At 39.3% G+C, this 17,774-nt stretch overlaps 2 pseudogenes; both read left to right on the forward strand.

Moving 5' to 3' along the window:
- The window catches only part of LOC103609713, a 6,458-nt pseudogene extending 696 nt beyond the window's left edge, over positions 1-5,762 (forward strand).
- A 5,137-nt stretch (positions 5,763-10,899) lies between these two features.
- LOC103609714 lies at positions 10,900-16,690 on the forward strand (annotated as a pseudogene).
- The last annotated feature ends 1,084 nt before the right edge of the window (positions 16,691-17,774 follow it).

Here is a 17,774-nt window from a genome sequence, read left to right on the forward strand (position 1 = left end):
TAAAAACAATAGCAATCTGGCTTTCAATATTTAATTTTGAGGGCCAGCCCCGTGGCTCGCTCGGGAGAGTGTGGTGCTGGGAGTGCAGCGGTGCTGGGAGCACTGAGGCCGCGGGTTCAGATCCTATATAGGGATGACCGGCGCTCATTGGCTGAGCGTGGTGTGGATGACACCAAGCCAAGAGTTGCGATCCCCTTACCGGTCACCAAAAAAAAAAAAAAAAAAAAAAATTGGGAGAGTGTGGTGCTGGGAGTGCAGCGGTGCTGGGAGCGCCGAGGCCGTGGGTTCGGATCCTATATAGGGATGACCGGCGCTCGTTGGCTGAGCGTGGTGTGGACGACACCAAGCCAAGAGTTGCGATCCCCTTACCGGTCACCAAAAAAAAAAAAAAAAAAAAAATTAATTTTGATATGTTACATACAGGCACCAAACACATACAATATGAATGGTTTAGTAATGTTGGGTCCTTATACTCTTAAGATAATAAGGTAATAATCCCAAGAGTATTTTTGGTAAAGAAACTGATAAACATGAAGGACCATCTGCATTTTGTTATCAGTCCATCTTCCATCAGATATATCTATAAGATAAATTTGCCACATTGAGTTTATTTCTGGGATAAGGAATTGAACATGTGCTTACAAAAAGTAGTGACCGGGCTTTCCCTGGCTCCTCTGTCTACAGTCTTAATGAGTCTTCTAATATTTCATCAGCCACTTTCCTAACTAATTTCTTCTCCTTAGCACTTACCTCATGCTAACATTCTGAATATCCCAGTTAAACCCTGGGCTTCATTTGTCTTCCCCTCTTGAATGTGAGGCCATGGAGGCAGGGAATTCCCAGCTCATGGAGAGAGTTACAAGTTTGGCTCCATTCCTTGAGTAAATAATAATAACAACAACAATGGCAGCTATTGAATGCTTACTATGAGTCAGCCTTTGTTCTTAACATTTTTCATATAATAATACCATTAACCCTCAAAATAAACCATTTTAGAGATCAGGAAACTGAGGCATAGGATTAAATATTAATTCCAAAATATTTTGCCCAAAGTCAAACAACTAGAAAGCAGAGGAGTCAGTTTTAAAATTCAGTTATTTTGGACTTGAAGCCTGTGCATCTTTCAATATCCCACCAGTCCAAAATAAAATCAGGCACTCAGATGTCATCTGGACATTTGCAAACTCTATTCCCACTCCTGAAATAGGACTCAGTCCCCTTCCCTGATTTTAATCTATGGTTCACGGAATTTGGTTTCTTGATAGGACTAAAGAAGGGGAAGTTTTCTTAAACTTGAAAGAATACCGAATTAAAGAAAATAAGACTTCATCCAATTTTCCTTTCCTACAGATTTATCCCATAATGGAAAGGTCAACTTACATGTCTTGCCCTGATTATCTGCAACATGGAGTTTGACAATCTTCCTAGGAGGGCCAGAGCTGATGTTGATGTCAGAGGAAGATGCTGCTGGAAGATCTGGAATACAATGTTGGTGTGAAAGAAAATCTCTCCACTCTGGTGAGGCCTGTCATACTGTAGAGACAATGGTCATGTCCTTTGTACTCCTAAGTAATGTTAGAAAGCTTGCTTGTAGCACCAGGAAACACTCTCTTGAGAGTCTATAATTTAAATTTCCCCTCAAAGTGTAGTTGATAATAACTATGTATCCCCTTTGAACAAATGCAAGAGTCTTTTAGCAAGAACCTGGTGTAACTTTAAATTGGGAAGTGTTCTAGTAACTCAGTAATATACCCTTCTCTCTACTTGAAATCCTTGGATGACTTTCTATAACCTTGTCTTTCTTCACCTTTCTCTGAATTGTGACTTAAATTTTCTTTTCCAATCTATTGATTTTCATAAAATTCCTTAAGAAATTCCTTAACTGTCTGTTTATTGAATTTCCAAGGTGCCATAATAGTGAAGAATTACAAAGTCCAAAATCAGGAATATGGTTTCTTCCAGGACATGGCTGCAGAGCTGCAAGCATTTTCTGCCTGCCCAGGGCACCGCGCCTCTGGCGCTACTTTCCTGGTGTTCATGTCTCATTGTTTTTAGGGTGGCATCTGTGGGAAGAAATACCCTGAGCAAGTCTCAGATGTATCAGAAGTCAACACCATCTTTCAGATGTTGAACACCTGGAACTGCCAGGTTTAAAGGACAAACCCCCGGTGATTGTCATCCAGGACTGCTGTGGTCGTGAGTGCTGATGTCTGTAAAAACACAAGACATTTAAATATTGACCTCGTCATCTGCATGAATCCATTATTTTTCAGTTTCTTTGTGTCTGTTTCTTAATATCAAAGAACATCTATTGTCACCAGTCAGGATTGTGGCTTCTGTGAATTGTGTGGTTGGTTGGTAGATATTTGTTCCATTTTCAACTAAAGAGATACCACTTTTAGTCTTTAGATTTTGAGGTTCAGAATCTGTTAGAATTCACTTGAGGCTTAGAAGAGATAAGAATTGTTGAAAAGATAGTTCCTGAGATGGATGCATGTATGTGTATATGAATGAAATACAGGGACAAACAAATTAATAAATGTGGCTGAACAAAATTTTAGAAGAGAAAGTAGTTCTCTTGGTAGTTGGTAGAAACAAGAAACCAAATCTTGCCTTTCCAGAGAACCAAGGGATGGTGTGGTTAAAAGACTCTGGAAAGGTATTCTTACGGGACCCCAAAGATTTTGAGGACGACAGCATAGAGACGAATTATATTGCTTTCTGCTCTTCGACACCTGGTAATGGGTTTGTGTGCAGGACACTCTGTTATTGGGGGCTACCAATACAGAAATTCGCACCTACCTATTAGAGTGTGCGCCCTGTGTTGAACTGTAGATGAGACTTCGGAAGATCGACTCAAGCCTTCTACCCAGTTACACGTTCAATTCCCTTTATCTACAGAGACCAAATGTACATATACTTTCACTGAATTAGTAATTATTAAACTCCTCTATGGTGTGAAATCTTTTACTGGAACTGTGAGGGATAACAGAGAATTAAATAGAAGAGTGTCTACACTGAAGTAAATGAAAATCTGACTCTGCATAGAAAAGGCCCACAATGTTGGGATCCCCCAGCAGTCCAATTTACCCGGACACCATGTATTTATAGAAGAACAGTAAGGGCAGGGGAGGAGGGGATGGGGACAGAAAAGCAGAACTATGTAGGGCATATCGGTTCCCTAAGTTAAATTGGGTTTTAACAGAGTATGAAGTGTATAAAGCAGAATACCTCCGAATGATTCTAAATGCAAGCTTTGGAGTAAGAGCTTGCCATTATATCCTGACCCTGCCATTTAGTACTTGTTAAACTAGTTCCAGTCATTTGTCCTCTCTGGGCTTTGTTTGATTCCTCACTAATATATGTGAATACAAACATCATTATTCTAAGGACTGAATAAGATAATGTATGTGGAATTGTGAGTATGACACAGCACGAAGCACACATTAAATGGTTGCTGTTACTAAATATGTTGCTATGTTGTAGCTTAACTGAGGTTACTTTCCTTATCAAGATTTAAATAAAAGTTATTTGAATCCTTTCATCTACTACGATTTGCAGTTTCCTGGGGACTCACATTCTCTTGGTCACCTCTGGCCCTAAGGCCCTGCCTCTGCTCAAATGGTTTAGTTTACAGATTATTTTCTATAATGAGATGTCATCCCTCAGGAGATAGCCTGGTTCTGCCTTATGCTGACCATGTCTTGATGTAGGACTCAGTGATTTTTTCCCCCAGTGACCAAAAACAATGACTGCATGCAAAAAACCCATGCATTTCCAGCTTGAGTGAATTTTGCAGACTTTGATATTAGACATAACTATTCCTGAAAATCCTTTAATCCCGACCTTCTGCTAAGACATTCACCTTTGGCTGTTAAGCCTCTGCAGACCACTGCTTCCCAACATCCTTCTTGCCTACTCCTGTCTTTTCTTTCACTGTCCTCACCCCTCCTTTTCAGGTGACTCACAGAAGATCCAATTCTCCATTCCTCAAACAAGCTCCACATTCCCCTCTGTAAACCCAACCCTGTAGTAGTGATTTCCTGAAGAAAAATGACCGTCTACTCCCTTAATTCTACAAAGGACTTGCAGACATGCCTACCTCCACCCTCTCTTCTATACATTAACTTCCTTTAACTAGAACCAATCTCTCGAGACACCTGCGGTTTTAAATAGAATTTTAATCATTAATATATCCGCCGTTACCATTAATATTGGCTAAAAGGTTTGGTTAAAGAATATGTTCATGATTATACACACAGCTATTACTACTGCTTTTTCCCTATACATTCCTTTGTATAATTTTTAAATGTCTTTATTACATCTATGTCTACCATGTTATATAATTAATATAGTTCTTCTTTAGTATTTCTCTTCTTTATAAAATCTTTTTGTCCTCCACTAGGATGTAAGCTTTTCCTCTTAAACTCTTTCTAGGTTTGTACTTTCATTCTGTTGGTACCATATTCATATTTGTTTAACATTTTCTTTGGGTAAATATCTTATGGTCAATATTATTTAATTTTAATTAAAATTATTTGTAAAGTAGGTAAGTTGAAAAGTTATTAATATAATTACCCTGTATAGTCTGGGTAGTATATATCTTATATTCTCCCAGACTCATGTCTTGTGTTACATCTATTCCTCAAATACCTCTTTGTGGCAGAAATTATTACCCTCCCCTTTACAGCTGAGGCTGTTGCATTTCAGATGTGTAATTAACTTAAACCAGGGTCAGTAAGTAGCACCCTTGGGATGAACACTCAGATATTTTTTCCCCAAGGCCCAATCACTCCCCTTTATCCCATTCTTCCTCTCCTTCCTTTTCTACTAGATTTTTGTTTCCTTGTACTCTAGGACAATGCCACCCTAATATCTGTGGCATAGTCCTAGAGGGGATGGGGACTATGTTTGTTGAGTATCAGTAAAAATATACTTACTAAACTTTGAATATATTCACTGAAAGATGTCAGACAGCATATAGAAAACAAGGTGAAATCAATTGCAAGCCACAGCTGGAGTGCAAACACGAGGCTCCCTGTCTATGTACAGGCAAGAGCCTGATATGAGACTTGGAATGTGCTTTATTCACAGATAATGTTTCTTGGTGACATCCCATATGGGGCTCTCTTTTTTACTATGAAACTCATTAAAAATTTGCAAGAATATGCCTTGTCCTGTCATGTGGAGGAAATTTACCAAAAGGTAGGGCTCTAGATATTTCATCCATTCTACTTTCCTGGATGTTGGCTATTCTAATTGAAAACACAAGGAGCAGCTCTGGACGTGTTTATTTTCCAATAATGTCCTTATTTCCAAATGAGCTTTGAGTTTCTTTGGTGAGTCAGCAAATCTGGAAGCCAGATACAAACTGTTATGACCCACACCCCCTAGAAAACAACCATTTGCTTCACTTCCACTGGGCCCCTAATAGACAAGTGAGTAACCTTTACTTTGCCTGCATCCATCACAGCAGTCAGATCCAGCAGCAGATTTAAACAGCTTGGGAGGTAATTCCATGCTTATATATGCATATTGCTATGATTCTTACAGATGCAAGTCCTTTTTGATCATTTATTTTGCTATGTCTGTTGCAGCTTTTTCCAGCTTAAGCAAAGATTCTGCACTCAGGAAAGGGGTCTACAGACTTTCCTTTCTCTTTTAGGTCCAATTTTCATTTGAGCTGCTGGATGGTTGGCACAGATGCCCACCACTGACAGGTGACTTTAATAAGATGTTTCTACCTTTTCTCAGGATATTAAAATAAGTAGGTGGTATCAATGTCTGTGAACAGGTAAGTGTATGTGGTGGGGGGCAGGGGAAGTTTGGGGTAAGAGTATTGAAACTCCCTCCTGGTCAAGGTTCCTAGGTCTAGTATAATAGATGGGGCTAGTGAAGGGATGGTTTTCTCTGTTCAGTGCAGAGCACCTGGCTCTTCTGTCAATGCTCTGCAGACTTAGATGGCTCTTTCTCAGTGTCAGCTGCTATAGATCAAGAGGTAGCCACATGACTATGGAAGCTCACTTTTGAATGTTTGAATGTTCCTCTTCTTGACCTCAGCAGGTTATTAGATATAGCATGAGCTCTTCCCTTTTATGAGTGTGTATGTCCCCATGGGTGTACTGAGCAGAGGTAGAAATACCAAGAGATCAGAAGGAGAAGAGAAGAATGGAGAGAAGAAGGTGTGGAGGCCGTGGAGAGAGAAAAGGAGGAGGGAAAAACCAATTTGAAGTGTTGGACTACAGGACAATCTTTTTATTATTCCCCCCCTCCTTTTTTTCCCCCAAAGAAAGAAACTAGAGTTCAGGAGTGGAAAGTTAATTTGCTGAGTATAGGGGACTTCCTGACAATGTACCTAGAAATTCTGAGCAGCAGTTTTGCAATCAGTGATTAGATGTCCCCACCCCTGCCTTAAGGAAATGCCCAGTGACTTTTGTGTTCCAGTCTGAGGCTGTCTTCACTGCAGTGGGTGGACTGAGGCTGTTCCCTGTGGCTGGTGAGTCAGGGTTCTTTTCTGACCAGGGGTCAGGGATTTGGGTCTTAGAAAACACTTTATTCATTGCTCTGTGATAGGCAGAAATAACAAAAGGAAGTGAACCAATAGTGTGCAAACGGAACTTTTCCCCTTACTAGTTGTATGTAACTTGAATCAGGGACTCGACATTAGAGACATGAAGGAGAGTATGGTCTCCAGATGTCTTCAAGTTAGAAAGAAGTTAATTCCTTCCTTTCAGCTCCTGCTAATCAAAGGGAGGGTAAAGACAGAGCACATTATTTAAGTGTGAGACAACTCTGGAGGTTTCTATATGCACTCTGAAATCTTCTCTGTTTCCTCTTGATTTTTAAATTAGTCATTCAGGTCATAAATATTGCTCCCAGCATCAGCTTTGAGAGCCTCGAGTGTCCACCCTCTTTGCCATCTCTTATATTAAATTACACTTTTGGTCTGTTTAAAGTGACTGCACTTCCTGTCCCACCTCCCCATCTCTCTAGTCTTGGTACTAACTACTCTAGCACAGTATTTCTTGGATTGTGATCACAGTTTTTTACCTGGGCTCCCTTTCTCCAGAACACTTAACCTTCTAATACGCTACTTTCAGGTTCCCAGTCTTATACATATAAGTTGAAAAAGCATAAGAGATGCAGCTGTTAGCTATTTATGCAGCTAGTATTCAAACACGTCATATCACTTCTTTGGCTTCATTCTCCTCATTTAAAAAAGGGGGTTGGACTATCAGTGGTTTCTAAACCTTATAACATACTTGAATATTCTGTAGTCATTAAAAAAAAATTCAGGTTACTGCCTTCTCCCTGATCCTAAATAGCCCAATCTTAGACTATAGTCATTTACGATCTTGTAAGGATCTGCAGATAATTCTTATGTAGCTGACCTGGCATAAGATTGTGTGCAGATTGGCATTATTAATCTGTTAGTTGCCTCTCAGTCCTCATATTCTAGGTACCTATTAATGCAATTTTCTTACTCAGATACATATAATGACTCCCAATTGCTTTTTTAAAAATGTCTGAACTTTTCAGACAGGTTTTCCTATCTTTCAAAATATATTTATCCGTTTTTCACATTAATTGCTCTAAAGCATGATTTCAGCTTCACACGCACAAATTGTATTTGCTGTATTTACCCCACTTATACTTTCTTGCTATTGTGTTTCTCTATTTCTTTTGTTCTTCCTGTAGTATAATTCATTCCAGTGTTTATGTGTCACTTCACAACGTTTAGCTTAAGATCCTAAATTGCAGGGATTATTTGTTTGTTTGTTTGTTTCATAATACTAATAAAGCACTTGTCTGAGGAGTAGTGATACTACTTCGTAATACTAATAAAGTATTTGTCTGGGGAGCCGTGAGTTAGATTAACATCCATGGCTGCCTTTTGGCCAGGAAGGCTGACTTCACCAGCTATTGTATTGGAATCAGGGGATTATTAGATAATAGACGTAAGAAATTGAAAGGCACTAGACAAAAACACATAAAGTGGCTCAATAAATATAAACAACTGAGTTGGGTTGGCCATTGTTAACTAAAGCTCCCCAGGAATCATATCCTATAATGTGCTAGAGCTTTACGTCAATTTGCCTGGGACCAAAACTGTGTTCTTGGTGACTTTTGTCCTCTAAATGATCCCCTCCATTTTTATTATCGCTGCAACCTCAATTCAATGATTATTACAATAACTCATAGCAACTGTTTTTCTTAAACATCTACCATATGACCGGTATTTATTCGCTCTCTCTGATTGAATATTTGAAATTATTCAATTAGGTTTCTGTGCTATAGTTCACATTTTATAGTTCAGAAAGATACTTTGAGAGTAGCTGAGTTGCCACAGTCCAAATGTCTATTGAGTGGAGTGACCCCATGTTGGTCTGACTATTAAACTCAAGACCCTGCCATCACCCCAATTTTCTGCAAAAGTCTTCAAATAACTGCCCTGTCTCTGATCGCTCCCACGTCAGTCCATGCTGCACCTTTCTGTGTATGTGGTATTCTTTCTAAGGCCCACCTCTCCCAGCTTCCTGGTTACCCCAGACACCCTCAAGCCTTTCTGTTTCTGCCCACACTGCTCCCTGCCAGGAGTCCAGCCCCCAGCCTGTCAGAGGGGCAGACTACCTTCAGGTCTCAGTTCCAAGCCCTCCCTCGTCTGAGCAGCCATTCTCCTGAAGCATGTTGTACATATGTGTTTTTTATTCATAGTCCCATTATTTAAATTATTATAGTGTTTTGTATTTTTACATATTTGTATAAATATCACTCCATTTGACTGGAAGCCCTGATATCTAGGAATATTTTTCCAAAAAGGTATTCCCCAACGTTAGTGGAATATCTTTCAGATGATCTTTAGATATTCTTGAGTGAACAGGACAATGAATGTGCCTTCCCTCTGCTTGAAAACTTCCAGTGTGCTCTTATTGCCTGTTAAATCAAATCAAATTTACTTAGTTTGCTATCAAGTATTCTTTCAGAGTTGGGTCATGCCTCCATGCCTAACTTTTATTTATTATTTCATTTCATTTGTTTTTACCTTTACTTGATCAGTGATTCAGTAGATAATTATTAAGCACCCCCTGAATGCCAGAAGTAGTGCAGGCCTAGTTCATGACCCCCGGCCTCACAGAGCATAGAATCTAATGGTGGGATCCTGATCAGTAGGCTGGGAATCAAAATTACACGGAAAAAATGCTAGCCTAGGCAGAAAGAAGGTGCCCCAGGAGCACTTAGCTTCGACACTCTATCTAGCCTGGTAACATCAGGTTCCAGGTTAGAAAGATTGCCTGAAGAAAGTGGCATCTGAGCTGAGGCTTGAAGGGTAAACACAGAGCAGTGGGAGGACATGAAGGAATGAGGGGATGATGGACTGAAAACATAGAGATCCTTAAGCAGTAGCTTTCTAGAAACCGAAGGAAAGGCAGAAACAGAAGATGAGGCTGAATGAAAAGGTTCAGATTTGATGAAGATGAAAAGTTTCATGATCAAATCTAGCTTTTGAAATGCTGACACTGCTTCATTTTTTTTTTTTGTCTTTTTGTCTTTTTCCGTGTCCGGCAACGGATCGCAACCCTCAGTGTTGCCCCCGCACCGGACCGGGGACCGGCAACGGGATCGCAACCCTCGGCATTGCTCCTGCGCCTCGCTCAGCCAGTGAGCGGGAACCGGTCTGTATGTGGGATCCGAACCCTCGGGCGGGAGCGCCGCCGCGCTTCCCAAGCGGCGCACTATCCAGTGCGCCACCGGGCTGGCCCGACGCTGCTTCATTTTGAAGAATAGATTAGAAGGGAACAAGTGTAGATTTATAAGGTTCGTGAAGTAATTGAGAACGAGAGAATGTTGGCCTGAATTAGAGTAACAGAATAGAGAAAAGCCGTAAGATTCTGCAAATATTTAGCAGATATAATCAATACAATCTGAATAGAGAAGGCCATTATTGTGTTGTCACCTCTTTTGTTTTATTGCTTACCATATTTCTCCACATATTATCCATTCAGTCAACACTCTACTAGCTTTTTAGAGCACAAATAAATGAAACAGAACCTCAGAACTCAGGCAGGATAAATATTCCATACACTAACTTGTGTGCTGTTTGCAATTCTTGTGACTCTGTGTTCCAACCTATCGGTAAAATGTATTTCAAGACCAGTGTTTCAAGACCACCCCTTCTAAGAAGTCTTTGTGACTTTACCTATTAGAATCTACTCATCTTTGCTGAGTCCCTGAAGCATCTTGTTTGCATACTGTTAAGTAGCTAACTCGTTACCAAGTATCATGTAATGAATGCAGTTTGATGATTTAATAGTGGGCATTCTGGATTCTGGTCTCATGGGTTTCGATCTCTGCTTCCCAATAACTATATACCCTGTATTCATTTTACATGATTTGGGTCAATTACTTAACTAATTGCTCTGAGTATGTTTCCCCTTTCATGTATAGATATTATTATACCTTTTACATGGAATTCATGTGAAATTTCAGTGAGAAGATTCATGTAAAGCACTTGGCACAAGGGGGCTTGATGAATATTGACTGTTATTACTGAACATGGTATAAGAACAGAATTTGAATCCTAATTAATACAATTATTATTTAAATAATAATAAAATAGAGAAAATAATAACTATCCTACTGGCTTATTGTGAGGGTCCAATATATTAACCCTTGTAAAATACTTATTACAGAGATTTATAAATAATAATAATAATTATAATGGTGATTTACATTGCTTTATATGTATTTCTTTTTTAATCATGTTAAGTGCATAAGAGATGTTACCTTTTATAAAGTTAACTGATATTGGGAAACTTTTTTTCACGTTTTGTAACTTCTGTTTGTCTTTCTCATATAGCTGCCCAATAAACATTTTTTGAAAGAATAATTCAAGATAACATGGCGAAAGTACTTGTTCAATGTCTTTGCATGTTTTCTTTAGAAAATGTCACTTTGTGTCAAAGCTATTCTTACATCTAGATGAACTAGATGACTATTTTTATAGAGTTGAGAATCGATGAGTTATCCTTCCCTCCCATATACTACCCGCCAAATCATATCTGTAGTATTAAAATAAAAGATTACTTTTATATTTCTTTATAAAAATGCAAGTTATCCTAAGGAGTAATATATTAACCCCATGTCAGATGAATCTACCATACTGAAAGATTAGTCATCGGATTATTTTCAATTCTGAATTTTGATTGAGAACAAGATCTTAAACCATTAGGACTCTAGATGCATTTATCCACTTATTCATTAACTCATGTGTTCAGCAGACATATTAAGTACATTAAAGCATTTTTAGCACAAAGCCATAAGTATAGGATGTGTGTACAAAGATGTGGATTCAAAGACATGGTGCTTTCAGCAAGGAAACTAAATATAGAGGAGAGGAAAGATCCTACAGTCTAATGGGTGGATTTACAGTGTAGACAAGAACATGGGCTTTCCTTGGAGCACAAATTCCAGCTGGATCACCATTATCAAGGGCTGTGAGCAAGAGAAAGAGAAATATGAAAATAGTGGATGACCACAAGTTAGCATTAGGCCCAATGCCACGGAAGTGAGATGAGAAGCTTCCAAGAAAAACTCAGGTGGCAAGGAACAGTTAAACATACCCTGGTAATGAATTTAATGGAGTGAGAGAACTCTACAGCTATAATGAAAAAGGTGTGTGGTCTGTTGGTGACAAGGTGAAATAGAATATATCTTCAGGAGTATTTCACATTACAGAGAGCTGTGTAGAAAGTGAAGGCAAACTTGTTAAGCCATGCCCACAGTTAAAGGAATCTTTCTTTTCTGACAGAAGACACCCACCAAAACAAACAAACAAACAAACAACCCATTTAAGATTTTGGAATCCATGGGCAAAGAACTCATCGCTGTCATTTTGGATAACTTGGAAAAAAAATTGCTAACATGGAAGGAAGTGGAAAAGAAAAGAAGAATATGATGCCAAACCTGAAGACAAGGCCTGGGTCTTGGTGGACTTTGTGTGACTGAAATATCACAAACCATGTCAAGTGCTTATTCAAACTTTCCTTAACATCGACCAAAGTTCACCAGTATAGGAGGTAAGGCTGGAATCATTTCCAATGGATATCTCAAATTTTCCACAATCTACTCAACTCCAAGGCTTGTCCAGTGTCCTCTATCCTTGTTACTAGTATCATTTTCACTGAGCCTACCACTGTCCTCTTAGAAGTCACTTCGTCTTTTGAAGGGTGGGAACCAGTTTCCAATTAGCTAAAAAGCTGTGTCCTGTATTTAGCATGTTCATAAAAATAGTTAATCATAGAGACTTTGCAGTAAGGGATATGAAAACCTAAACCTAGAGCCTGTCACCTTGTGAACTGTGTGACTTCACACATGTTTCTTAACCTCCCTAGTCATCAGTCTTAGCATTTGCCAAATGGGAACAATTCACTACAGTCATGCACTGCTTAACGACAAGGGTATGTCATGAGAAATACGTCATCAGGCAATTTTGTTGTGTGAACATCATAGAGTGTACTTACACAAACCTAGATGGTGTATCCTGCTACACACCAGGGCTCTATGGTACAGCCTGTTGCTCCTATGTGAGCGATGTGTTGCTCTATGACATTACAGCAGCTATGATGTCACTAGGTGATATGAATTTTTCAGCTCCATTGTAATCTTATGGGACCACTATCGTATATGTGGTACATCGTTGGCAGAAAAGTCATTACGTACTTCTTCATAAGACTTTGTAAGGCTGGGAACATGGTAGTGCCAGTCACATGCTGAAAACTCCAAGATATTAGTTCTCATCCAAAACTTTCTCCTTGCAGCTCCAGACTCATTTAGCTGTAGCTGCACAATCAACATTTGTGCTGAAATGTTCCACTGGCTTCATAAAACTAACATATCTAAAATTAAACACTTGTTTCCTCCGACCAAATCTGTCCCACTTCTAGCCCCTTTCCAATTCAGTAAGCAGGACTGATGTTTACCATTTCTTCCACCAGAACACAACTGGTCTTTTCACCGATGGATAACAGCAGTTGGTAGAGTGCCTGGCACGAGCAGATGCCTGATTAATACAGGATTAGCAAAGAAATGAAGGATGGGCATGTGATCAACTGTAGTTATAATTATTATGTGGGTTTTGAGATTTAGAACTTCCCAGTGCTTACTCATTTCTGTGTGTTACAAAAATACGATCAGGAGAACCCTACAAAATATCTAAAATTTTATAGCCTTTCAGAACTTCTGAACCAGGTTGAATTATGAGTATTATCAGAACCTAAATGTTCTCAGACTGAAGTTCACCAGTGACAGACTCAATATGCCACAGAGTTTAAGTGGAAACCTTCAGCCCTGAAATATTAGGGTTTACCAATAATGGTGGGTGATAATGAACAAAAGGTGACATAAACTGTGGAGACCTTATTGTATGAAATGAGCTTTGTCAGTGAGCCCTTTCCTATTGAGAGGGGATCTTCTCACCAGCAGAGGACACATGCTAGCATGATAGAAAATCAAGATTGTAGCCTAGACTGCTTTTTCACCAATATTTTACCTGTTCCTTTTGCAGGTTTGTTGCTTTTTTCCAGTTCTTCGATGGTGTAGTGGATTGAATTATGTCCCCCTGAAACTCACTGAAGCTTGAATTGTGTCCCTCGAGTTTTATGTATTAGAAACTCAGCCCCCACTGTGACTGTTAAGAGGGTGGGAAACCCTATTATGGTAATTGAAAGGTGGAGCCTTGAAGAGGTGATTGGATTGTAGGACCATGCAGTAGTGAATGGATTAAAAATGGTGGTTGGGGTGTGGTTCCGAGGGCTTTAAAAAGAAGAGGAGAGTCTGTCTCTCTCTCTTGCCCTCTCTGCTCTGTCTTGCTTCCTCTCACCATGCGATCTGCTTGTACCATCCAGCTACCTGCTGCTCTCTGCCGTGGACAGAAGAGCCTGAGGCTGGCTCCAGATGCAGCTGTCCCCAAATTGTGAGCCAAATAAACCTCTGTTGTTTATAAATTAACACAGTTTCAGGTATTCTATAATAGCAACACAAAAATGGACTAATACGGATGGTTTGGGAACAATCCCAATTTTAAAAAATCAGATACTGCAGCAAATGGGAATCAGAGCTAAAGTAATAGGGGCTTCAAGATGGATTTTAGCAACCCCAGGAACCACAACGAGCATTGAACTTTAAGCTCAACCTTCAACCATCAGCGGAGGCTGTGGCAGAAAGGAGGCAGATGTAGACCTTCTCATGGGGGATCCAGTGGCTCCCTGAGCTCTCTCTGCATTTGGAGTCTCCAGAGTGATCCCAGGGGACTTTGGGTACACTGCCCCCGCAGGCAGGAATCTAGGTGAGCTGGGCTGTTAGAATAGGTAATGGCCCTGGCCAGCCCTTTGGGCATGGATATAATTCTGAGGGTTCCAGCATAGTATTGAGGTTAGGGGTGAAGGACAGGGAGAATCCAAGTGATTTGCTTGTTTTATTTAACCAACTTGTGTATATACATAGTATGTGCCAAGCACTGTTATTGAGTCAGAGGGATACTCAATTGAATTTCTACCTGACAAGGGAGATAGCTTTGTCTTATGGGTGAAGGACAGGGAGAATCCAAGTGATTTGCTTGTTTTATTTAACCAACTTGTGTATATACATAGTATGTGCCAAGCACTATTATTGAGTCAGAGGGATACTCAATTGAATTTCTACCTGACAAGGGAGATAGCTTTGTCTTACCCTGTACCGGTGTCTTCCTTTTTGTATCCATGTAAAGGGATTTCTGAACATTTCACTAGGTAACAGATAAGACTCAGAAATTGAATTTTTATCTGAACTCTTAATTCCCTTATTTCTTTCTGTTGCACTGCCAGGGTAATAGGAACTCTCTCTGGGCAGCAGATTGCACTATAATATTTACTATTTTGTAATAAAAGAATCTGTTTTTATGCTAATTTTATTATTGGATATAAGATAGAAATTACATCTAATTCCTAATTTTACCTGAAGACATGATAGTAGACACATAGTGGTCATTAGGAGATAACCGTTAAACCAGAAAGTTCTTCAAACCCTGTAAATAAACTCGAAACAGAGAAAACTTGGGATGAGAAAACATACCCTCTGACAAGGGAATATCCCAGGACCTTGGGCATCTTCACACTGATGAAATTTTCTGGAATGGGAAGGAAGAGTGTGTGTCACTGTTTAATCTATAAAAATAAATGCTCAGAACATTTGGTATCCTTACATACTCTTACAACATTGGATGGCTCATGTAACCAAACAGGAATAATATAACTGCCCATTCTTTCATGAACAGAAACCTTGTTATATTAGTCTTCGTAAACATCTCTTCTAATTGTTGTTTAGAAACTCATCTTTCTGCCTCTTTCAAAGGAGGGCTATGGAATTTCCCAATCTCTTGCACAATATCAGTCAAATTATGTCAAGGAATGTCAGATAATATTACATTTCTCTAGGGGATAGGATGATGCAGAAACAAATATCTTCAGTAGGGATAAATTATTACTTTGAACTTTAAAACATGGGTTGAAAAACAATGTTGGTTGTTCAGCACTTTGGAGACCAGACATCCAGAGTATGTCAGAATTTCCGACAAGAAATCGTCTCTTTGACTTTGGATACAGTACTATTATTACTAGACAGCATTTATCCTTTAAATAGCTGACTTTACAATGTGGTGAGGAATAATTGAAGCCTCTTTCCTGTAGAAAGGTTAAGAATTCAGGCTGAGGTTGCTGAAAAAATAATATCTGGATGGTCCAGGATTCAAGATTTTGTTAAGTGCTTGGTGTGTGTATGTGTCTCTATGTGCCGTGTGGATTAGGAGGAGAATGTCACTCCAAAATGGGAGGTCATACCATCCAGTATGGTAGCCACTAGCCATGTGTAGCTATTAAATACTTAAATTGTGGCTAGTAACACATGCGGAAATGATAATATTTTGGTTATATTATGTTAAATAAAATATATTATTAAATTAATTTCACCTATTTATTTTTCATTTTTAAACGTGGATATTAGAAGATTTAAAACTTCACATGCAATAATTCACATTGTGGATAGTGCTCTGATAAGTATTGACTCAATATACTCTTGTTCAGAAACCATAGAAAGTCCACATGGAAGAGTGAGTACCCTAGAGCAAAACCACGGGAAAAATCAAACTGTTTTTGCTAAATATATAAAGGCCAATTTTGATCCGAAATCATTGATGCGTTTTCCCCAGAATTATTTGAATCTATTATTGCACTTTTGGGTGGTTCTACCTTCGCTAGCAAGAACTTCTCTCTTCTTTCCCAGTCACAATACATCTCCTTATACTAGAGGTTAGATACAACATTAACCCCTACATGTTAAGAAGCCTTCTTCCCAGGACTTTCCTCTCTCTCAGTCTTGTTGGGTGATAAATTGGGTCACAAAGGTGAAGATCACAATTTAGATTATGTGATGTATCCTGCAGCTCTTCCAGAAATCAAAGAATGACCAGCTGAGTCAGCAGAATCTACAGATTCCCTCATGCTTTGTTCTAATGAAGAATTCCCGAGATTGAGAAAATAAAGGGCTGGAGAGGTGCTGTGTTCTGTGCATGAAACAGAGAGAGAAAGAAAAGCAGTTGCTGCCATTAAATACACAATTTCTTAAAGCACTAAGTGCAGAACGGTGGGGACGGTGGTAACCTTTCTTCACAGATGCTTTGAGCAAAGAGGATATCATGAGACTTCACACAGATTCCAATTCTCTTTCAACCCTGTAATAAAATGCAGATCCCTCATTTTGTTTATTTACGTATTCTCCTATCTATTTGGGTTTTTTGACAATTTTAGCTGTGGTCATAGAATCAAAATATTTATCACATGGCCGAGTAGTAATTGTTTGTACTGTAGTCGAAAAGCCTAGGCATAGAGCATTATCTTATAAGTTGATGTGATAAAAATAGTACCAAAAATAATAACGCTACCGAAGGCAAAAGTTCTTTGATGTATTCATTTTTACTGGAGCCAATGACAAATGTCTCTTGGTTTTTATGAAATTTGATCTGAACCTGAATGCTGAGAAAGATTTGACTATGTGGAGAAGGGAAGGAAGCAGCTTAGAAGTAATATGTTCGACTGATATGAATATTTCAGTCTCTCCTTTTCTCTCTCATTCTTTGTCAGCGAGAAGGGCTGTTGAAGTGTCCAAGCAATCATCTACCTGCTTAGCTGGCCCTGGAATAATCATGAATTCTCCAAACACTGCCANAAGCAATCATCTACCTGCTTAGCTGGCCCTGGAATAATCATGAATTCTCCAAACACTGCCAACGAGAGTTCTTTAGGAGACTGCCGATGACGGGGGTCTGCATAAGAAGCAGGCTTTTGGTTTTATGATCCAATTGATAAGCTGTAAGGGCCTTCCGGTAGTTAATATGATCTAAGTTATTTTTTGGAAAAGGGATTGTGTCAATGGTTCTGGTTATTAACTCATGAACAAGGGCTGCAGGGCCCCTCTGTTGCAGCTCACGATCCCTCCCAGGCTGCCAGGAGCTTTTGGAAATACCATGCACAGATCTTATTGCTGCTTTACCGTGAGGCTACATTCCTTAACTGTATTCCAGAAGTTAAACTGGAGGTTGCTAAACACCCCCATTGTTGCATTGAAGGTTCTCCTACGGTCCTCTGCTGTGCTTGATGTTAAGGGGAATACATATTGCTCTTTTAATTGTATGATACAAGAGAGACGAAAGGTGTTCTGAACTGTGTTTTACACTGGCATTTCCC

This window comes from Galeopterus variegatus, unplaced genomic scaffold (assembly GCF_000696425.1).
Source record: "Galeopterus variegatus unplaced genomic scaffold, G_variegatus-3.0.2 Scaffold9982, whole genome shotgun sequence".
Taxonomy (NCBI): domain Eukaryota; kingdom Metazoa; phylum Chordata; class Mammalia; order Dermoptera; family Cynocephalidae; genus Galeopterus; species Galeopterus variegatus.